The sequence below is a fragment of the Heptranchias perlo genome, chromosome 8, assembly GCF_035084215.1.
Source record: "Heptranchias perlo isolate sHepPer1 chromosome 8, sHepPer1.hap1, whole genome shotgun sequence".
Taxonomy (NCBI): Eukaryota; Metazoa; Chordata; class Chondrichthyes; order Hexanchiformes; family Hexanchidae; genus Heptranchias; species Heptranchias perlo.
The window spans coordinates 60,816,636-60,841,482 of NC_090332.1; the positions used below are offsets into that span (position 1 = coordinate 60,816,636).

Consider the following 24,847-nt stretch of genomic DNA (forward strand, 5'->3'; position numbering starts at 1 on the left):
GATGCAGTGTGATTTATATTCTGATAATTCAGTGTGGTTCATATTCTGATGATGCAGTGTGGTTTATATTCTGATGATCCAATGTCGTTAAGATTCTGATGGTGCAGTGTGGTTTAGATTCTGATGATGCAGTGTGGTTTATATTCTGATGATGCAGTGTGGTTTATATTGTGGTGATGCAGTGTGGTTTATATTCTGGTGATGCAGTGTGGTTTAGATTCTGATGATGCAGTATGGTTTAGATTCTGATAATGCAGTGTGGTTCAGATTCTGATGGTGCAGTGTGGTTTAGATTCTGATAATGCAGTGTGGTTTAGATTCTGATGATGCAGTGTGGTTTACATTCTGATGATGCAGTGTGGTTTATATTCAGATGATGCAGCGTGATTTAGATTCTGATGATGCAGTGTGGTTTAGATTCTGATAATGCAGTGTGGTTTATATTCAGATGATGCAGTGTGGTTTAGATTCTGATGATGCTGTGTGGTTTATATTCTGATGATGCAGTGTGGTTTACGTTCTTATAATGTCATATGGTTTAGATTCTGATGATGCAGTATGGTTTACATTCTGATAATACAGTGTGGTTTATATTCTGATAATGCAGTGTGGTTTAGATTCTGATGACCGCAGTGTGATTTATATTCTGATTCCACATTCTGTTTCCACATTCACCTGAGGAAGCAGGAAGCCTCCGAAAGCTTGTGGATTTTAAAATAAAATTGTTGGACTATAACTTGGTGTTGTAAAATTGTTTGCAATTGTCAACCCCAGTCCATCACCAGCATCTCGACATCATATTCTGATCATGCAGTGTGGTTTAGATTCTGATAATGCAGTGTGGTTTATATTCTGATGATGCAGTGTGGTTTATATTCTTATGATGCAGTATGGTTTAGTTTCTGATGACCGATGTGTGATTTATATTCTGATGACCGATGTGTGGTTCATATTCTTATGATGCAGTGTGGTTTAGATTCTGATAATGCAGTGTGGTTTAGATTCTGATGATGCAGTGTGGTTTATATTCTGATGATGCAGTGTGGTTTAGATTCTGATGACCGCAGTGTGATTTAGATTCTGATGATGCTGTGTGGTTTATATTCTGATGATGCAGTGTGGTTTGGATTCTGATGATGCAGTGTGGTTTATATTCTGATGATGCAGTGTGGTTTAGATTCTGATGACCGCAGTGTGATTTATATTCTGATGATGCAGTGTGATTTAGATTCTGATGATGCAGTGTGGTTTATATTCTGATGATGCAGTGTGATTTAGATTCTGATGATGCAGTGTGGTTTGGATTCTGATGATGCAGTGTGGTTTGGATTCTGATGATGCAGTGTGGTTTAGATTCTGATGATGCAGTGTGATTTGGATTCTGATGATGCAGTGTGGTTTGGATTCTGATGATGCAGTGTGGTTTCGATTCTGATGATGCAGTGTGGTTTAGATTCTGATGATGCAGTGTGGTTCAGATTCTGATGATGCAGTGTGGTTTAGATTCTGATGATGCAGTGTGGTTTGGATTCTGATGGTGCAGTGTGGTTTAGATTCTGATGATGCAGTGTGGTTTGGATTCTGATGATGCAGTGTGGTTTAGATTCTGATGATGCAGTGTGGTTTAGATTCTGATGATGCTGTGTGGTTTATATTCTGATGATGCAGTGTGGTTTATATTCTGATGATGCAGTGTGGTTTAGATTCTGATGATGCAGTGTGGTTTAGATTCTGATGATGCAGTGTGATTTAGATTCTGATGATGCAGTGTGATTTAGATTCTGATGATGCAGTGTGATTTAGATTCTGATGATGCAGTGTGGTTTAGATTCTGATGATGCAGTGTGGTTTATATTCTGATGATGCAGTGTGATTTCGATTCTGATGATGCAGTGTGGTTTGGATTCTGATGATGCAGTGTGGTTTGGATTCTGATGATGCAGTGTGGTTTAGATTCTGATGATGCAGTGTGGTTTAGATTCTGATGATGCAGTGTGATTTAGATTCTGATGATGCAGTGTGATTTAGATTCTGATGATGCAGTGTGATTTAGATTCTGATGATGCAGTGTGATTTAGATTCTGATGATGCAGTGTGGTTTAGATTCTGATGATGCAGTGTGGTTTATATTCTGATGATGCAGTGTGATTTAGATTCTGATGATGCAGTCTGGTTTGGATTCTGATGATGCAGTGTGGTTTAGATTCTGATGATGCAGTGTGGTTTATATTCTGATGATGCAGTGTGGTTTGGATTCTGATGATGCAGTGTGGTATGGATTCTGATGATGCAGTGTGGTTTATATTCTGATGATGCAGTGTGATTTATATTCTGATGATGCAGTGTGGTTTAGATTCTGATGATGCAGTGTGGTTTATATTCTGATGATGCAGTGTGATTTATATTCTGATGATGCAGTGTGGTTTAGATTCTGATGATGCAGTGTGGTTTAGATTCTGATGATGCAGTGTGGTTTAGATTCTGATGATGCAGTGTGGTTTATATTCTGATGATGCAGTGTGGTTTATATTCTGATGATGCAGTGTGATTTATATTCTGATGATGCAGTGTGATTTAGATTCTGATGATGCAGTGTGGTTTAGATTCTGATGATGCAGTGTGGTTTATATTCTGATGATGCAGTGTGATTTATATTCTGATGATGCAGTGTGGTTTGGATTCTGATGATGCAGTGTGGTTTGGATTCTGATGATGCAGTGTGGTTTGGATTCTGATGATGCAGTGTGGTTTATATTCTGATGATGCAGTTTGGTTTATATTCTGATGATGCAGTGTGGTTTAGATTCTGATGATGCAGTGTGGTTTATATTCTGATGATGCAGTGTGGTTTGTATTCTTATGATGCAGTGTGGTTTAGATTCTGATGATGCAGTGTGGTTTAGATTCTGATGATGCAGTGTGATTTAGATTCTGATGATGCAGTGTGATTTAGATTCTGATGATGCAGTGTGGTTTAGATTCTGATGATGCAGTGTGGTTTAGATTCTGATGATGCAGTGTGGTTTATATTCTGATGATGCAGTGTGGTTTGGATTCTGATGATGCAGTGTGGTTTGGATTCTGATGATGCAGTGTGGTTTATATTCTGATGATGCAGTGTGATTTATATTCTGATGATGCAGTGTGGTTTAGATTCTGATGATGCAGTGTGGTTTATATTCTGATGATGCAGTGTGATTTATATTCCGATGATGCAGTGTGGTTTAGATTCTGATGATGCAGTGTGGTTTAGATTCTGATGATGCAGTGTGGTTTATATTCTGATGATGCAGTGTGGTTTATATTCTGATGATGCAGTGTGATTTATATTCTGATGATGCAGTGTGATTTAGATTCTGATGATGCAGTGTGGTTTAGATTCTGATGATGCAGTGTGGTTTATATTCTGATGATGCAGTGTGATTTATATTCTGATGATGCAGTGTGGTTTGGATTCTGATGATGCAGTGTGGTTTGGATTCTGATGATGCAGTGTGGTTTATATTCTGATGATGCAGTTTGGTTTATATTCTGATGATGCAGTGTGGTTTAGATTCTGATGATGCAGTGTGGTTTATATTCTGATGATGCAGTGTGGTTTAGATTCCGATGATGCAGTGTGGTTTATATTCCGATGATGCAGTGTGGTTTATATTCTGATGATGCAGTGTGGTTTGTATTCTGATGATGCAGTGTGGTTTATATTCTGATGATGCAGTGTGGTTTATATTCTGATGATGCAGTGTGGTTTAGATTCTGATGATGCAGTGTGGTTTGTATTCTGATGATGCAGTGTGGTTTACGTTCTTATAATGTCATATGGTTTAGATTCTGATGATGCAGTATGGTTTACATTCTGATAATGCAGTGTAGTTTAGATTCTGATGATGCAGTGTGGTTTGGATTCTGATGACCGCAGTGTGATTTATATTCTGATGATGCAGTGTGATTTATATTCTGATTCCACATCCTGTTTCCACATTCACCTGAGGAAGCAGGAAGCCTCCGAAAGCTTGTGGATTTTAAAATAAAATTGTTGGACTATAACTTGGTGTTGTAAAATTGTTTGCAATTGTCAACCCCAGTCCATCACCAGCATCTCGACATCATATTCTGATGATGCAGTGTGGTTTATATTCTGATGATGCAGTGTGGTTTTGATTCTGATGACCGCAGTGTGGTTTATATTCTGATGATGCAGTGTGGTTTAGATTCTGATGACCGCAGTGTGATTTAGATTCTGATGATGCAGTGTGGTTTGGATTCTGATGATGCAGTAAGGTTTCGATTGTAATGATGCAGTGTGGTTTAGATTCTTATAATGTAATATGGTTTAGTTTCTGATGATGCAGTGTGATTTATATTCTGATAATTCAGTGTGGTTTATATTCTGATGATGCAGTGTGGTTTCGATTCTTATGATGTCATATGGTTTAGATTCTTATAATGTCATATGGTTTAGATTCTGATGACCGCAGTGTGATTTTGATTCTGATGATGCAGTGTGATTTATATTCTGATGATGCAGTGTGATTTATATTCTGATAATGCAGTGTGATTTATATTCTGATGATGCAGTTTGATTTATATTCTGATGATGCAGTTTGGTTTATATTCTGATGATGAATTGTGGTTTATATTCTGATGATGCAGTGTGGTTTAGATTCTGATGATGCAGTATGATTTAGATTCTGATAATGCACTGTGGTTTAGATTCTGATGATGCAGTGTGGTTTAGATTCTGATGACCGCAGTGTGATTTAGATTCTGATGATGCAGTGTGATTTAGATTCTGATAATGCAGGGTTCTTTAGATTCTGATGATGCAGTGTGGTTTAGATTCTGATGATGCAGATTGGTTTACGTTCTTATAATGTCATATGGTTTAGATTCTGATAATGCAGTGTGGTTTAGATTCTGATGATACAGTGTGGTTTAGATTCTGATGACCGCAGTGTGTTTTAGATTCTGATGACCGCAGTGTGGTTTAGATTCTGATGACCGCAGTGTGGTTTAGATTCTGATGACCGCAGTGTGATTTATATTCTGATGACCGCAGTGTGATTTATATTCTGATGATACAGTGTGGTTTAGATTCTTGATGATGCAGTGTGATTTATATTCTGATGACCGCAGTGTGGTTTAGATTCTGATGATGCAGTGTGATTTATATTCTGATGACCGCAGTGTGGTTTCGATTCTGATGATGCAGTGTGGTTTAGATTCTGATGATGCAGTGTGATTTGTATTCTGATGATGAACTGTGGTTTCGATTCTGATGATGCAGTGTGGTTTAGATTCTGATGATGCAGTGTGATTTATATTCTGATGATGCAGTTTGGTTTATATTTTGATGATGAAGTGTGGTTTCGATTCTGATAATGCAGTGTGGTTTAGATTCTGATGATGCAACACGGTTTAGATTCTGATAATGCAGTAAGGTTTCGATTGTAATGATGCAGTGTGGTTTAGATTCTTATAATGTAATATGGTTTAGTTTCTGATGATGCAGTGTGATTTATATTCTGATAATTCAGTGTGGTTTATATTCTGATGATGCAGTGTGGTTTTTATTCTGATGACCGCAGTGTGGTTTATATTCTGATGATCCAATGTGGTTAAGATTCTGATGGTGCAGTGTGGTTTAGATTCTGATGACAGCAGTGTGGTTTATATTCTGATGATGCAGTGTGGTTTAGATTCTTATAATGTCATATGGTTTAGATTCTGATGACCACAGTGTGATTTTGATTCTGATGACGCAGTGTGGTTTATATTCTGATGACTGCAGTGTGGTTTATATTCTGATGATGCATTGTGGTTTATATTTTGATGACCGCAGTGAGATTTAGATTCTGATAATGCAGTGTTGTTTAGATTCTGATGTTGCAACACGGTTTAGATTCTGATAATGCAGTAATGTTTCGATTGTAATGATGCAGTGTTGTTTAGATTCTTATAATGTAATATGGTTTAGTTTCTGATGATGCAGTGTGATTTATATTCCGATGATGCAGTGTGATTTATATTCTGATAATTCAGTGTGGTTCATATTCTGATGATGCAGTGTGGTTTATATTCTGATGATCCAATGTCGTTAAGATTCTGATGGTGCAGTGTGGTTTAGATTGTGGTGATGCAGTGTGGTTTAGATTCTGATGATGCAGTGTGGTTTATATTCTGATAATGCAGTGTGGTTCAGATTCTGATGGTGCAGTGTGGTTTAGATTCTGATGACCGCAGTGTGGTTTATATTCTGATGATGCAGTGTGGTTTAGATTGTGGTGATGCAGTGTGGTTTAGATTCTGATGATGCAGTGTGGTTTATATTCTGATAATGCAGTGTGGTTTAGATTCTGATGATGCAGTGTGGTTTATATTCTGATGATCCAATGTCGTTAAGATTCTGATGGTGCAGTGTGGTTTAGATTGTGCTGATGCAGTGTGGTTTATATTCTGATGATGCAGTGTGGTTTAGATTCTGATGATGCAGTGTGGTTTAGATTCTGATGATGCAGTGTGGTTTAGATTCTGATGACCGCAGTGTGGTTTATATTCTGATAATGCAGTGTGGTTTATATTCTGATGATGCAGTGTGGTTTCGATTCTGATGATGCAGTGTGGTTTATATTCTGATGACCGCAGTGTGGTTTATATTCTGATAATGCAGTGTGGTTTATATTCTGATAATGCAGTGTGGTTTATATTCTGATGATCCAATGTCGTTAAGATTCTGATGGTGCAGTGTGGTTCAGATTCTGATGATGCAGTGTGGTTTATATTCTGATGACCGCAGTGTGGTTTATATTCTGATAATGCAGTGTGGTTTAGATTGTGGTGATGCAGTGTGGTTTAGATTCTGATAATGCAGTGTGGTTTATATTCAGATGATGCAGTGTGGTTTAGATTCTGATGATGCAGTGTGGTTCAGATTCTGATGATGCAGTGTGGTTTAGATTCTGATGGTGCAGTGTGGTTTAGATTCTGATAATGCAGTGTGGTTTAGATTCTGATAATGCAGTGTGGTTTAGATTCTGATGGTGCAGTGTGGTTTAGATTCTGATAATGCAGTGTGGTTTATATTCAGATGATGCAGTGTGGTTTAGATTCTGATGATGCTGTGTGGTTTATATTCTGATGATGCAGTGTGGTTTACGTTCTTGTAATGTCATATGGTTTAGATTCTGATGATGCAGTATGGTTTACATTCTGATAATACAGTGTGGTTTATATTCTGATAATACAGTGTGGTTTATATTCTGATAATGCAGTGTGGTTTAGATTCTGATGACCGCAGTGTGATTTATATTCTGTTTCTACATTCTGTTTCCACATTCACCTGAGGAAGCAGGAAGCCTCCGAAAGCTTGTGGATTTTAAAATAAAATTGTTGGACTATAACTTGGTGTTGTAAAATTGTTTGCAATTGTCAACCCCAGTCCATCACCAGCATCTCGACATCATATTCTGATGATGCATTGTGGTTTAGATTCTGATAATGCAGTGTGGTTTATATTCTGATGATGCAGTGTGGTTTATATTCTTATGATGCAGTATGGTTTAGTTTCTGATGACCGATGTGTGATTTATATTCTGATGACCGATGTGTGGTTCATATTCTTATGATGCAGTGTGGTTTAGATTCTGATGACCGCAGTGTGATTTAGATTCTGATGATGCAGTGTGGTTTCGATTCTGATGATGCAGTGTGGTTTAGATTCTGATGATGCAGTGTGGTTTAGATTCTGATGATGCAGTGTGGTTTATATTCTGATGATGCAGTGTGGTTTGGATTCTGATGATGCAGTGTGGTTTAGATTCTGATGATGCAGTGTGGTTTATATTCTGATGATGCAGTGTGGTTCAGATTCTGATGATGCTGTGTGGTTTATATTCTGATGATGCAGTGTGGTTTACGTTCTTATAATGTCATATGGTTTAGATTCTGATGATGCAGTGTGGTTTAGATTCTGATGATGCTGTGTGGTTTATATTCTGATGATGCAGTGTGGTTTGGATTCTGATGATGCAGTGTGGTTTAGATTCTGATGATGCTGTGTGGTTTATATTCTGATGATGCAGTGTGGTTTGGATTCTGATGATGCAGTGTGGTTTGGATTCTGATAATGCAGTGTGGTTTATATTCTGATGATGCAGTGTGGTTTGGATTCTGATGATGCAGTGTGGTTTGGATTCTGATGATGCAGTGTGGTTTGGATTCTGATGATGCAGTGTGATTTATATTCTGATGATGCAGTGTGGTTTATATTCTGATGATGCAGTGTGGTTTATATTCTGATGATGCAGTGTGGTTTAGATTCTGATGATGCAGTGTGGTTTGGATGCTGATGATGCAGTGTGGTTTAGATTCTGATGATGCAGTGTGGTTTATATTCTGATGATGCAGTGTGGTTTAGATTCTGATGATGCAGTGTGGTTTTGATTCTGATAATGCAGTGTGGTTTTGTTCTGATGATGCAGTGTGGTTTCGATTCTGATGATGCAGTGTGGTTTGGATGCCGATGATGCAACACGGTTTAGATTCTGATAATGCAGTAAGGTTTCGATTGTAATGATGCAGTGTGGTTTAGATTCTTATAATGTAATATGGTTTTGTTTCTGATGATGCAGTGTGATTTATATTCTGATAATTCAGTGTGGTTTATATTCTGATGATCCAATGTGGTTAAGATTCTGATGACCGCAGTGTGATTCAGATTCTGATAATGCAGTGTGGTTTGGATTCTGATAATGCAGTGTGATTTATATTCTGATTCCACATTCTGTTTCCACATTCACCTAAGGAAGGAGGAAGCCTCCGAAAGCTTGTGGATTTTAAAATAAAATTGTTGGACTATAACTTGGTGTTGTAAAATTGTTTGCAATTGTCAACCCCAGTCCATCACCAGCATCTCGACATCATATTCTGATGATGCAGTGTGGTTTAGATTCTGATAATGCAGTGTGGTTTAGATTCTGATGACCGCAGTGTGGTTTATATTCTGATGATGCAGTGTGGTTTAGATTCTGATGTTGCAGTGTGATTTATATTCTGATAATGCAGTGTGGTTTATATTCTGAGGACCGCAGTGTGGTTTATATTCTGATCATGCAGTGTGGTTTAGATTCTGATGATGCATTGTGGTTTATATTTTGATAACCGCAGTGTGGTTTAGATTCTGATGACAGCAGTGTGATTTAGATTCTGATAATGCAGTGTGGTTTGGATTCTGATAATGCAGTGTGGTTTAGATTCTGATGATGCAGTGTGATTTATATTCTGATTCCACATTCTGTTTCCACATTCACCTGAGGAAGGAGGAAGCCTCCGAAAGCTTGTGGATTTTAAAATAAAATTGTTGGACTATAACTTGGTGTTGTAAAATTGTTTGCAATTGTCAACCCCAGTCCATCACCAGCATCTCCACATCATATTCTGATGATGCAATGTGATTTAGATTCTGATGATGCAATGTGATTTAGATTTTGATGATGCAGTGTGGTTTATATTCTGATGACGCACTATGGTTCAGATTCCGATGTTGCAGTGTGATTTATATTCTGATAATGCAGTGTGGTTTGTATTCTGAGGACCGCAGTGTGGTTTATATTCTGATCATGCAGTGTGGTTTAGAATCTGATGACCGCAGTGTGGTTTATATTCTTATGATGCAGTGTGGTTTAGATTCTGATAATGCAGTGTGGTTTATATTCTGACGACCGCAGTGTGGTTTATAATCTGATGCTGTCGTGTGATTAAGATTCTGATCAAAGCAGTGTGGTTTAGATTCAGGTCATGCAGTGTGGTTTAGATTCTGATGATGCAGTGTGGTTTAGATTCTGATGATGCAGTGTGGTTTCGATTCTGATGATGCAGTGTGGTTTAGATTCAGGTCATGCAGTGTGGTTTGGATTCTGATGATGCAGTGTGGTTTTGATTCTGGTGGTGCAGTGTGGGTTAGATTCTGATGATGCAGTGTGGTTCAGATACTGTTCATGCAGTGTGGTTTATGTTCTGATGACTGCAGTGTGGTTTATATTCTGATAATGCAGTGTGGTTTATATTCTGATGACCGCAGTGTGGTTTAGATTCTGATGATGCAGTGTGCTTTAGATTCTGATAATGCAGTGTGGTTTATATTCTGATAATGCAGTGTGGTTTATATTCTGAGGACCGCAGTGTGGTTTATATTCTGATCATGCAGTGTGGTTTAGATTCTGGTGATGCAGTGTGGCTAATATTCTGTTGATCGCATTGTGGTTTATATTCTGATGATGCAGTGTGGTTTCGATTCTAATGACCGCAGTGTGGCTTATATTCTGATCATGCAGTGTGGTTTAGATTCTGGTGATGCAGTGTGGCTTATATTCTGTTGATCGCATTGTGGTTTATTTTCTGTTGATGCAGTGTGGTTTAGATTCTGATGATGCAGTGTGGTTGATATTCCGATAATGCAGTGTGGTTTAGATTCTGTTGGCCGCAGTGTGGTTTTGATTCTGATGACCGCAGTGTGGTTTCGTTTCTCATGACGCAGTGTGATTTATATTCTGATGACCGCAGTGTGGTTTAGATTCTGATCTTGCAGTGTGGTTTAGATTCTGATGACTGCAATGTGGTTTACATTCTGATAATGCAGTGTGGTTTAGATTCTGATGATGCAGTGTGGTTTATATTCTGATGATGCAGTGTGGTTTAGATTCTGATGATGCTGTGTGGTTTAGATTCTGATGATGCAGTGTGGTTTAGATTCTGATGACCGCTTTGTGATTTATATTCTTGTGATGCAGTTTGGTTTATATTCTGATGATGCAGTGTGGTTTAGATTCTGATGATGCAGTGTGGTTTAGATTCTGATAATGCAGTGTGGTTTATATTCTGATGATGCAGTGTGGTTTAGATTCTGATGATGCAGTGTGGTTTATATTCTGATGATGCAGTGTCGTTTAGATTCTGATGATGCAGTGTGGTTTATATTCTGATGATGCAGTGTGGTTTAGATTCTGATGATGCAGTGTGGTTTATATTCTGATAATGCAGTGTGGTTTATATTCTGATGATGCAGTGTGGTTTAGATTCTGATAATGCAGTCTGGTTTATATTCTGATGATGCAGTGTGGTTTAGATTCTGATGACCACTTTGTGATTTATATTCTTGTGATGCAGTTTGGTTTATATTCTGATGATGCAGTGTGGTTTAGATTCTGATGATGCAGTGTGGTTTAGATTCTGATGATGCAGTGTGGTTTAGATTCTGGTGCTGCAGTGTGGTTTAGATTCAGATTGATGCAGTGTGGTTTAGATTCTGATAATGCAGTGTGGTTTATATTCTGACGACCGCAGTGGGGGTTAGATTCTGATGATGCAGTGTGGTTCAGATTCTGATGATGCAGTGTGGTTTAGATTTTGATAATGCGGTGTGGTTTGTATTCTGATGATGCAGTGTGATTTATAATCTGATGCTGTCGTGTGATTAAGATTCGGATGATGCAGTGTGGTTTACATTCTGATGACCGCAGTGTCGTTTAGATTCTGATGACCGCAGTGTCGTTTAGATTCTGATAATGCAGTGTGGTTTATATTCTGAGGACCGCAGTGTGGTTTAGATTCCGATGTTGCAGTGTGATTTATATTCTGATGACCGCAGTGTGGGTTAGATTCTGATGATGCAGTGTGGTTTATATTCTGAGGACCGCAGTGTTGTTTATATTCTGATCATGCAGTGTGGTTTAGATTCTGGTGATGCAGTGTGGTTTATATTCTGTTGACCGCATTGTCGTTTTTATTCTGATGACGCAGTGGGGTTTATATTCTGATGATGCAGTGTGGTTGATATTCCGATAATGCAGTGTGGTTTAGATTTTGATGACCGCAGTGTGATTCAGATTCTGATAATGCAGTGTGGTTTATATTCTGATGATGCAGTGTGATTTGGATTCTGATGACGCGTTGTGGTTTATATTCTGATAATACAGTCTCGTTTAGATTCTGTTGGCCGCAGTGTGGTTTAGATTCTTCTGACCGCAGTGTGGTTTACTTTCTCATGATGCAGTGTGATTTAAATTCTGATGACCGCAGTGTGGTTTAGATTCTGATGATGCAGTGTGGTTTAGATTCTGATGATGCAGTGTGGTTTAGATTCTGATGCTGCAGTGTGGTTTAGATTCTGATGACGCAGTGTGTTTCAGATTCTAATGATGCAGTGTGGTTTCGATACTGATCATGCAGTGTGGTTCAGATTCTGATGACTGCAGTGTGGTTTCCATTCTGATGATGCAGTGTGGTTTAGATTCTGATGATGCAGTGTGATTTATATTCTGATGACCGCAGTGTGATTTATATTCTGATGATACAGTGTGGTTTAGATTCTGATGATACAGTGTGATTTATATTCTGATGACCGCAGTGTGGTTTAGATTCTGATGATGCAGTGTTGTTTATATTCTGATGACTGCAGTGTTGTTTATATTCTGATAATGCAGTGTGGTTTAGATTCTGATGATGCAGTGTGATTTATATTCTGATGACCGCAGTGTGGTTTAGATTCTGATGATGCAGTGTGGTTTAGATTCTGATGATGCAGTGTGATTTATATTCTGATGATGAAGTGTGGTTTCGATTCTGATGATGCAGTGTGGTTTAGATTCTGATGATGCAGTGTGATTTATATTCTGATGATGCAGTTTGGTTTATATTTTGATGATGAAGTGTGGTTTCGATTCTGATAATGCAGTGTGGTTTAGATTCTGATGATGCAACACGGTTTAGATTCTGATAATGCAGTAAGGTTTCGATTGTAATGATGCAGTGTGGTTTAGATTCTTATAATGTAATATGGTTTAGTTTCTGATGATGCAGTATGATTTATATTCTGATAATTCAGTGTGGTTTATATTCTGATGATGCAGTGTGGTTTTTATTCTGATGACCGCAGTGTGGTTTATATTCTGATGATCCAATGTGGTTAAGATTCTGATGGTGCAGTGTGGTTTAGATTCTGATGACAGCAGTGTGGTTTATATTCTGATGATGCAGTGTGGTTTAGATTCTTATAATGTCATATGGTTTAGATTCTGATGACCACAGTGTGATTTTGATTCTGATGACGCAGTGTGGTTTATATTCTGATGACTGCAGTGTGGTTTATATTCTGATGATGCATTGTGGTTTATATTTTGATGACCGCAGTGAGATTTAGATTCTGATAATGCAGTGTTGTTTAGATTCTGATGTTGCAACACGGTTTAGATTCTGATAATGCAGTAATGTTTCGATTGTAATGATGCAGTGTTGTTTAGATTCTTATAATGTAATATGGTTTAGTTTCTGATGATGCAGTGTGATTTATATTCTGATGATGCAGTGTGATTTATATTCTGATAATTCAGTGTGGTTCATATTCTGATGATGCAGTGTGGTTTATATTCTGATGATCCAATGTCGTTAAGATTCTGATGGTGCAGTGTGGTTTAGATTGTGGTGATGCAGTGTGGTTTAGATTCTGATGATGCAGTGTGGTTTATATTCTGATAATGCAGTGTGGTTTAGATTCTGATGGTGCAGTGTGGTTTAGATTCTGATGACCGCAGTGTGGTTTATATTCTGATGATGCAGTGTGGTTTAGATTGTGGTGATGCAGTGTGGTTTAGATTCTGATGATGCAGTGTGGTTTATATTCTGATAATGCAGTGTGGTTTAGATTCTGATGATGCAGTGTGGTTTATATTCTGATGATCCAATGTCGTTAAGATTCTGATGGTGCAGTGTGGTTTAGATTGTGCTGATGCAGTGTGGTTTATATTCTGATAATGCAGTGTGGTTTATATTCTGATGATGCAGTGTGGTTTAGATTCTGATGATGCAGTGTGGTTTAGATTCTGATGATGCAGTGTGGTTTAGATTCTGATGACCGCAGTGTGGTTTATATTCTGATAATGCAGTGTGGTTTATATTCTGATGATGCAGTGTGGTTTCGATTCTGATGATGCAGTGTGGTTTATATTCTGATGACCGCAGTGTGGTTTATATTCTGATAATGCAGTGTGGTTTATATTCTGATAATGCAGTGTGGTTTATATTCTGATGATCCAATGTCGTTAAGATTCTGATGGTGCAGTGTGGTTCAGATTCTGATGATGCAGTGTGGTTTATATTCTGATGACCGCAGTGTGGTTTATATTCTGATAATGCAGTGTGGTTTAGATTGTGGTGATGCAGTGTGGTTTAGATTCTGATAATGCAGTGTGGTTTATATTCAGATGATGCAGTGTGGTTTAGATTCTGATGATGCAGTGTGGTTTAGATTCTGATGATGCAGTGTGGTTTAGATTCTGATGGTGCAGTGTGGTTTAGATTCTGATAATGCAGTGTGGTTTAGATTCTGATAATGCAGTGTGGTTTAGATTCTGATGGTGCAGTGTGGTTTAGATTCTGATAATGCAGTGTGGTTTATATTCAGATGATGCAGTGTGGTTTAGATTCTGATGATGCTGTGTGGTTTATATTCTGATGATGCAGTGTGGTTTACGTTCTTGTAATGTCATATGGTTTCGATTCTGATGATGCAGTATGGTTTACATTCTGATAATACAGTGTGGTTTATATTCTGATAATACAGTGTGGTTTATATTCTGATAATGCAGTGTGGTTTAGATTCTGATGACCGCAGTGTGATTTATATTCTGTTTCCACATTCTGTTTCCACATTCACCTGAGGAAGCAGGAAGCCTCCGAAAGCTTGTGGATTTTAAAATAAAATTGTTGGACTATAACTTGGTGTTGTAAAATTGTTTGCAATTGTCAACCCCAGTCCATCACCAGCATCTCGACATCATATTCTGATGATGCATTGTGGTTTAGATTCCGATAATGCAGTGTGGTTTATATTCTGATGATGCAGTGTGGTTTATATTCTTATGATGCAGTATGGTTTAGTTTCTGATGACCGATGTGTGATTTATATTCTGATGACCGATGTGTGGTTCATATTCTTATGATGCAGTGTGGTTTAGATTCTGATGACGGCAGTGTGATTTAGATTCTGATGATGCAGTGTGGTTTAGATTCTGATGATGCAGTGTGGTTTAGATTCTGATGATGCAGTGTGGTTTAGATTCTGATGATGCAGTGTGGTTTATATTCTGATGATGCAGTGTGGTTTGGATTCTGATGATGCAGTGTGGTTTAGATTCTGATGATGCAGTGTGGTTTATATTCTGATGATGCAGTGTGGTTCAGATTCTGATGATGCTGTGTGGTTTATATTCTGATGATGCAGTGTGGTTTACGTTCTTATAATGTCATATGGTTTAGATTCTGATGATGCAGTGTGGTTTAGATTCTGATGATGCTGTGTGGTTTATATTCTGATGATGCAGTGTGGTTTGGATTCTGATGATGCAGTGTGGTTTAGATTCTGATGATGCTGTGTGGTTTATATTCTGATGATGCAGTGTGGTTTGGATTCTGATGATGCAGTGTGGTTTGGATTCTGATAATGCAGTGTGGTTTATATTCTGATGATGCAGTGTGGTTTGGATTCTGATGATGCAGTGTGGTTTGGATTCTGATGATGCAGTGTGATTTATATTCTGATGATGCAGTGTGGTTTATATTCTGATGATGCAGTGTGGTTTATATTCTGATGATGCAGTGTGGTTTAGATTCTGATGATGCAGTGTGGTTTGGATGCTGATGATGCAGTGTGGTTTAGATTCTGATGATGCAGTGAGGTTTATATTCTGATGATGCAGTGTGGTTTAGATTCTGATGATGCAGTGTGGTTTTGATTCTGATAATGCAGTGTGGTTTTGTTCTGATGATGCAGTGTGGTTTCGATTCTGATGATGCAGTGTGGTTTGGATGCCGATGATGCAACACGGTTTAGATTCTGATAATGCAGTAAGGTTTCGATTGTAATGATGCAGTGTGGTTTAGATTCTTATAATGTAATATGGTTTTGTTTCTGATGATGCAGTGTGATTTATATTCTGATAATTCAGTGTGGTTTATATTCTGATGATCCAATGTGGTTAAGATTCTGATGACCGCAGTGTGATTCAGATTCTGATAATGCAGTGTGGTTTGGATTCTGATAATGCAGTGTGATTTATATTCTGATTCCACATTCTGTTTCCACATTCACCTGAGGAAGGAGGAAGCCTCCGAAAGCTTGTGGATTTTAAAATAAAATTGTTGGACTATAACTTGGTGTTGTAAAATTGTTTGCAATTGTCAACCCCAGTCCATCACCAGCATCTCGACATCATATTCTGATGATGCAGTGTGGTTTAGATTCTGATAATGCAGTGTGGTTTAGATTCTGATGACCGCAGTGTGGTTTATATTCTTATGATGCAGTGTGGTTTGGATTCTGATGACCGCAGTGTGGTTTATATTCTGATGATGCAGTGTGGTTTAGATTCTGATGTTGCAGTGTGATTTATATTCTGATAATGCAGTGTGGTTTATATTCTGAGGACCGCAGTGTGGTTTATATTCTGATCATGCAGTGTGGTTTAGATTCTGATGATGCATTGTGGTTTATATTTTGATAACCGCAGTGTGGTTTAGATTCTGATGACAGCAGTGTGATTTAGATTCTGATAATACAGTGTGGTTTAGATTCTGATGATGCAGTGTGGTTTAGATTCTGATGATGCAGTGTGATTTATATTCTGATTCCACATTCTGTTTCCACATTCACCTGAGGAAGGAGGAAGCCTCCGAAAGCTTGTGGATTTTAAAATAAAATTGTTGGACTATAACTTGGTGTTGTAAAATTGTTTGCAATTGTCAACCCCAGTCCATCACCAGCATCTCCACATCATATTCTGATGATGCAATGTGATTTAGATTCTGATGATGCAATGTGATTTAGATTCTGATGATGCAGTGTGGTTTATATTCTGATGACGCACTATGGTTCAGATTCCGATGTTGCAGTGTGATTTATATTCTGATAATGCAGTGTGGTTTATATTCTGAGGACCGCAGTGTGGTTTATATTCTGATCATGCAGTGTGGTTTAGAATCTGATGACCGCAGTGTGGTTTATATTCTTATGATGCAGTGTGGTTTAGATTCTGATAATGCAGTGTGGTTTATATTCTGACGACCGCAGTGTGGTTTATAATCTGATGCTGTCGTGTGATTAAGATTCTGATCAAAGCAGTGTGGTTTAGATTCAGGTCATGCAGTGTGGTTTAGATTCAGGTCATGCAGTGTGGTTTAGATTCTGATGATGCAGTGTGGTTTCGATTCTGATGATGCAGTGTGGTTTAGATTCAGGTCATGCAGTGTGGTTTGGATTCTGATGATGCAGTGTGGTTTTGATTCTGGTGGTGCAGTGTGGGTTAGATTCTGATGATGCAGTGTGGTTCAGATACTGTTCATGCAGTGTGGTTTATATTCTGATGACTGCAGTGTGGTTTATATTCTGATAATGCAGTGTGGTTTATATTCTGATGACCGCAGTGTGGTTTAGATTCTGATGATGCAGTGTGCTTTAGATTCTGATGATGCAGTGTGCTTTAGATTCTGATAATGCAGTGTGGTTTATATTCTGATAATGCAGTGTGGTTTATATTCTGAGGACCGCAGTGTGGTTTATATTCTGATCATGCAGTGTGGTTTAGATTCTGGTGATGCAGTGTGGCTAATATTCTGTTGATCGCATTGTGGTTTATATTCTGATGATGCAGTGTGGTTTCGATTCTGATGACCGCAGTGTGGCTTATATTCTGATCATGCAGTGTGGTTTAGATTCTGGTGATGCAGTGTGGCTTATATTCTGTTGATCGCATTGTGGTTTATATTCTGTTGATGCAGTGTGGTTTAGATTCTGATGATGCAGTGTGGTTGATATTCCGATAATGCAGTGTGGTTTAGATTCTGTTGGCCGCAGTGTGGTTTTGATTCTGATGACCGCAGTGTGGTTTCGTTTCTCATGACGCAGTGTGATTTATATTCTGATGATCGCAGTGTGGTTTAGATTCTGATCTTGCAGTGTGGTTTAGATTCTGATGACTGCAATGTAGTTTACATTCTGATAATGCAGTGTGGTTTAGATTCTGATGATGCAGTGTGGTTTATATTCTGATGATGCAGTGTGGTTTAGATTCTGATGATGCTGTGTGGTTTAGATTCTGATGATGCAGTGTGGTTTAGATTCTGATGACCGCTTTGTGATTTATATTCTTGTGATGCAGTTTGGTTTATATTCTGATGATGCAGTGTGGTTTAGATTCTGATGATGCAGTGTGGTTTAGATTCTGATAATGCAGTGTGGTTTATATTCTGATGATGCAGTGTGGTTTCGATTCTGATGATGCAGTGTGGTTTATATTCTGATGATGCAGTGTCGTTTAGATTCTGATGATGCAGTGTGGTTTATATTCTGATGATGCAGTGTGGTTTAGATTCTGATGATGCAGTGTGGTTTATATTCTGATAATGCAGTGTGGTTTATATTCTGATGATGCAGTGTGGTTTAGATTCTGATAATGCAGTCTGGTTTATATTCTGATGATGCAGTGTGGTTTAGATTCTGATGACCACTTTGTGATTTATATTCTTGTGATGCAGTTTGGTTTATATTCTGATGATGCAGTGTGGTTTAGATTCTGATGATGCAGTGTGGTTTAGATTCTGATGATGCAGTGTGGTTTAGATTCTGGTGCTGCAGTGTGGTTTAGATTCAGATTGATGCAGTGTGGTTTAGATTCTGATAATGCAGTGTGGTTTATATTCTGACGACCGCAGTGGGGGTTAGATTCTGATCAAAGCAGTGTGGTTCAGATTCTGATGATGCAGTGTGGTTTAGATTTTGATAATGCGGTGTGGTTTGTATTCTGATGATGCAGTGTGATTTATAATCTGATGCTGTCGTGTGATTAAGATTCGGATGATGCAGTGTGGTTTACATTCTGATGACCGCAGTGTCGTTTAGATTCTGATGACCGCAGTGTCGTTTAGATTCTGATAATGCAGTGTGGTTTATATTCTGAGGACCGCAGTGTGGTTCAGATTCCGATGTTGCAGTGTGATTTATATTCTGATGACCGCAGTGTGGGTTAGATTCTGATGATGCAGTGTGGTTTATATTCTGAGGACCGCAGTGTTGTTTATATTCTGATCATGCAGTGTGGTTTAGATTCTGGTGATGCAGTGTGGTTTATATTCTGTTGACCGCATTGTCGTTTTTATTCTGATGACGCAGTGGGGTTTATATTCTGATGATGCAGTGTGGTTGATATTCCGATAATGCAGTGTGGTTTAGATTTTGATGACCGCAGTGTGATTCAGATTCTGATAATGCAGTGTGGTTTATATTCTGATGATGCAGTGTGATTTGGATTCTGATGACGCGGTGTGGTTTATATTCTGATAATACAGTCTCGTTTAGATTCTGTTGGCCGCAGTGTGGTTTAGATTCTTCTGACCGCAGTGTGGTTTACTTTCTCATGATGCAGTGTGATTTAAATTCTGATGACCGCAGTGTGGTTTAGATTCTGATGATGCAGTGTGGTTTAGATTCTGATGATGCAGTGTGGTTTAGATTCTGATGCTGCAGTGTGGTTTAGATTCTGATGACGCAGTGTGTTTCAGATTCTAATGATGCAGTGTGGTTTCGATACTGATCATGCAGTGTGGTTCAGATTCTGATGACTGCAGTGTGGTTTCCATTCTGATGATGCAGTGTGGTTCAGATTCTGATGATGCAGTGTGGTTTACATTCTGGTGATGCAGTGTGGTTTACATTCTGGTGATGCAGTGTGGTTTATATTCTGATGATGCAGTGTGGTTTAGATTCTGACGATGCAGTGTGGTTTAGATTCTGATGATGCAGTGTGGTTTACATTCAGGTCATGCAGTGTGGTTTAGATTCTGGTGATGCAGTGTGGTTTAGATTCTGGTGGTGCAGTGTGGTTTAGATTCTGATGATGCAATGTGGTTTAGATACTGTTCATGCAGTGTGGTTTAGATACTGTTCATGCAGTGTGGTTTATATTCTGATGACCGCAGTGTGGTTTATATTCTGATGATGCAGTGTGGTTTAGATTCTGATGATGCAGTGTGGTTTAGATTCTGATGATGCAGTGTGGTTTACATTCTGGTGATGCAGTGTGGTTTAGATTCTGATAATGCAGTGTGGTTCAGATTCTGATGATGCAGTGTGGTTTCGATACTGATCATGCAGTGTGGTTCAGATTCTGATGACTGCAGTGTGGTTTACATTCTGATGATGCAGTGTGGTTTAGATTCTGATGATGCAGTGTGGTTTACATTCTGGTGATGCAGTGTGGTTTACATTCTGGTGATGCAGTGTGGTTTACATTCTGATGATGCATTGTGGTTTATATTCTGGTGATGCAGTGTGGTTTACATTCTGATGATGCAGTGTGGTTTATATTCTGGTGATGCAGTGTGGTTTACATTCTGATGATGCAGTGTGGTTTACATTCTGATGATGCAGTGTGGTTTAGATTCTGATGATGCAGTGTGGTTTAGATTCTGATGATGCAGTGTGGTTTAGATTCTGATGATGCAGTGTGGTTTAGATTCTGATGATGCAGTGTGGTTTACATTCTGGTGATGCAGTGTGGTTCAGATTCTGATGATGCAGTGTGGTTCAGATTCTGATGATGCAGTGTGGTTTGGATTCTGATGATGCAGTGTGGTTTGGATTCTGATGATGCAGTGTGGTTTAGATTCTGATGATGCAGTGTGGTTTAGATTCTGATGATGCAGTGTGGTTTATATTCTGATGATGCAGCATGGTTTATATTCTGATGATGCAGTGTGGTTCAGATTCTGATGATGCAGTGTGGTTTAGATTCTGATGATGCAGTGTGGTTTACATTCAGGTCATGCAGTGTGGTTTAGATTCTGGTGATGCAGTGTGGTTTAGATTCTGGTGGTGCAGTGTGGTTTATATTCTGATGATGCAGTGTGATTTATATTCTGATTCCACATTCTGTTTCCACATTCACCTGAGGAAGCAGGAAGCCTCCGAAAGCTTGTGGATTTTAAAATAAAATTGTTGGACTATAACTTGGTGTTGTAAAATTGTTTGCAATTGTCAACCCCAGTCCATCACCAGCATCTCGACATCATATTCTGATGATGCAGTGTGGTTTATATTCTGATAATGCAGTGTGGTTTATATTCTGATGACCGCAGTGTGGTTTATATTCTTATGATGCAGTGTGGTTTGGATTCTGATGACCGCAGTGTGGTTTATATTCTGATGATGCAGTGTGATTTAGATTCTGATGATGCAGTGTGGTTTATATTCTGATGATGCAGTGTGGTTTAGATTCTGATGATGCAGTGTGGTTTAGATTCTGATGACCGCAGTGTGGTTTATATTCTGATGATGCTGTGTGGTTTATATTCTGATGATGCAGTGTGGTTTGGATTCTGATGATGCAGTGTGGTTTGGATTCTGATGATGCAGTGTGGTTTGGATTCTGATGATGCAGTGTGGTTTAGATTCTGATGATGCAGTGTGGTTTATATTCTGATGATGCAGTGTGGTTTGGATTCTGATGATGCAGTGTGGTTTGGATTCTGATGATGCAGTGTGGTTTGGATTCTGATGATGCAGTGTGGTTTGGATTCTGATGATGCAGTGTGGTTTGGATTCTGATGCAGTGTGGTTTAGATTCTGATAATGCAGTGTGGTTTGGATTCTGATAATGCAGTGTGGTTTAGATTCTGATGATGCAGTGTGGTTTAGATTCTGATGATGCAGTTTAGTTTACATTCAGGTCATGCAGTGTGGTTTAGATTCTGGTGATGCAGTGTGGTTTAGATTCTGATGGTGCAGTGTGGTTTAGATCCTGATGATGCAGTGTGGTTTAGATACTGTTCATGCAGTGTGGTTTATATTCTGATGACCGCAGTGTGGTTTATATTCTGATGATGCAGTGTGATTTATATTCTGATTCCACATTCTGTTTCCACATTCACCTGAGGAAGCAGGAAGCCTCCGAAAGCTTGTGGATTTTAAAATAAAATTGTTGGACTATAACTTGGTGTTGTAAAATTGTTTGCAATTGTCAACCCCAGTCCATCACCAGCATCTCGACATCATATTCTGATGATGCAGTGTGGTTTAGATTCTGATAATGCAGTGTGGTTTATATTCTTCTGACCGCAGTGTGGTTTACTTTCTCATGATGCAGTGTGATTTAAATTCTGATGACCGCAGTGTGGTTTAGATTCTGATGATGCAGTGTGGTTTAGATTCTGATGACGCAGTGTGTTTCAGATTCTAATGATGCAGTGTGGTTTCGATACTGATCATGCAGTGTGGTTCAGATTCTGATGACTGCAGTGTGGTTTACATTCTGATGATGCAGTGTGGTTTAGATTCTGATGATGCAGTGTGGTTTACATTCTGGTGATGCAGTGTGGTTTACATTCTGGTGATGCAGTGTGGTTTATATTCTGATGATGCAGTGTGGTTTAGATTCTGACGATGCAGTGTGGTTTAGATTCTGATGATGCAGTGTGGTTTACATTCAGGTCATGCAGTGTGGTTTAGATTCTGGTGATGCAGTGTGGTTTAGAATCTGGTGGTGCAGTGTGGTTTAGATTCTGATGATGCAATGTGGTTTAGATACTGTTCATGCAGTGTGGTTTAGATACTGTTCATGCAGTGTGGTTTATATTCTGATGACCGCAGTGTGGTTTATATTCTGATGATGCAGTGTGGTTTAGATTCTGATGATGCAGTGTGGTTTAGATTCTGATGATGCAGTGTGGTTTACATTCTGGTGATGCAGTGTGGTTTAGATTCTGATAATGCAGTGTGGTTCAGATTCTGATGATGCAGTGTGGTTTCGATACTGATCATGCAGTGTGGTTCAGATTCTGATGACTGCAGTGTGGTTTACATTCTGATGATGCAGTGTGGTTTAGATTCTGATGATGCAGTGTGGTTTACATTCTGGTGATGCAGTGTGGTTTACATTCTGATGATGCATTGTGGTTTATATTCTGGTGATGCAGTGTGGTTTACATTCTGATGATGCAGTGTGGTTTATATTCTGGTGATGCAGTGTGGTTTACATTCTGATGTTGCAGTGTGGTTTACATTCTGATGATGCAGTGTGGTTTAGATTCTGATGATGCAGTGTGGTTTAGATTCTGATGATGCAGTGTGGTTTAGATTCTGATGATGCAGTGTGGTTTAGATTCTGATGATGCAGTGTGGTTTACATTCTGGTGATGCAGTGTGGTTCAGATTCTGATGATGCAGTGTGGTTCAGATTCTGATGATGCAGTGTGGTTTGGATTCTGATGATGCAGTGTGGTTTGGATTCTGATGATGCAGTGTGGTTTAGATTCTGATGATGCAGTGTGGTTTAGATTCTGATGATGCAGTGTGGTTTATATTCTGATGATGCAGCGTGGTTTATATTCTGATGATGCAGTGTGGTTCAGATTCTGATGATGCAGTGTGGTTTAGATTCTGATGATGCAGTGTGGTTTAGATTCTGATGATGCAGTGTGGTTTAGATTCTGATGATGCAGTGTGGTTTATATTCTGATGATGCAGCATGGTTTATATTCTGATGATGCAGTGTGGTTCAGATTCTGATGATGCAGTGTGGTTTAGATTCTGATGATGCAGTGTGGTTTACATTCAGGTCATGCAGTGTGGTTTAGATTCTGGTGATGCAGTGTGGTTTAGATTCTGGTGGTGCAGTGTGGTTTATATTCTGATGATGCAGTGTGATTTATATTCTGATTCCACATTCTGTTTCCACATTCACCTGAGGAAGCAGGAAGCCTCCGAAAGCTTGTGGATTTTAAAATAAAATTGTTGGACTATAACTTGGTGTTGTAAAATTGTTTGCAATTGTCAACCCCAGTCCATCACCAGCATCTCGACATCATATTCTGATGATGCAGTGTGGTTTATATTCTGATAATGCAGTGTGGTTTATATTCTGATGACCGCAGTGTGGTTTATATTCTTATGATGCAGTGTGGTTTGGATTCTGATGACCGCAGTGTGGTTTATATTCTGATGATGCAGTGTGATTTAGATTCTGATGATGCAGTGTGGTTTATATTCTGATGATGCAGTGTGGTTTAGATTCTGATGATGCAGTGTGGTTTAGATTCTGATGACCGCAGTGTGGTTTATATTCTGATGATGCTGTGTGGTTTATATTCTGATGATGCAGTGTAGTTTGGATTCTGATGATGCAGTGTGGTTTGGATTCTGATGATGCAGTGTGGTTTGGATTCTGATGATGCAGTGTGGTTTAGATTCTGATGATGCAGTGTGGTTTATATTCTGATGATGCAGTGTGGTTTGGATTCTGATGATGCAGTGTGGTTTGGATTCTGATGATGCAGTGTGGTTTGGATTCTGATGATGCAGTGTGGTTTGGATTCTGATGATGCAGTGTGGTTTGGATTCTGATGCAGTGTGGTTTAGATTCTGATAATGCAGTGTGGTTTGGATTCTGATAATGCAGTGTGGTTTATATTCTGATGATGCAGCATGGTTTATATTCTGATGATGCAGTGTGGTTTAGATTCTGATGATGCAGTGTGGTTTATATTCTGATGATGCAGTTTAGTTTACATTCAGGTCATGCAGTGTGGTTTAGATTCTGGTGATGCAGTGTGGTTTAGATTCTGGTGGTGCAGTGTGGTTTAGATCCTGATGATGCAGTGTGGTTTAGATACTGTTCATGCAGTGTGGTTTATATTCTGATGACCGCAGTGTGGTTTATATTCTGATGATGCAGTGTGATTTGTATTCTGATTCCACATTCTGTTTCCACATTCACCTGAGGAAGCAGGAAGCCTCCGAAAGCTTGTG

The 24,847-nt window shown here is 38.9% G+C and overlaps 1 protein-coding gene across 2 annotated transcripts in view; it reads left to right on the top strand.

Moving 5' to 3' along the window:
• The window catches only part of cga (glycoprotein hormones, alpha polypeptide), a 158,276-nt gene that overhangs the window by 63,151 nt on the left and 70,278 nt on the right, over nucleotides 1-24,847 (top strand). The window lies entirely within an intron of this gene.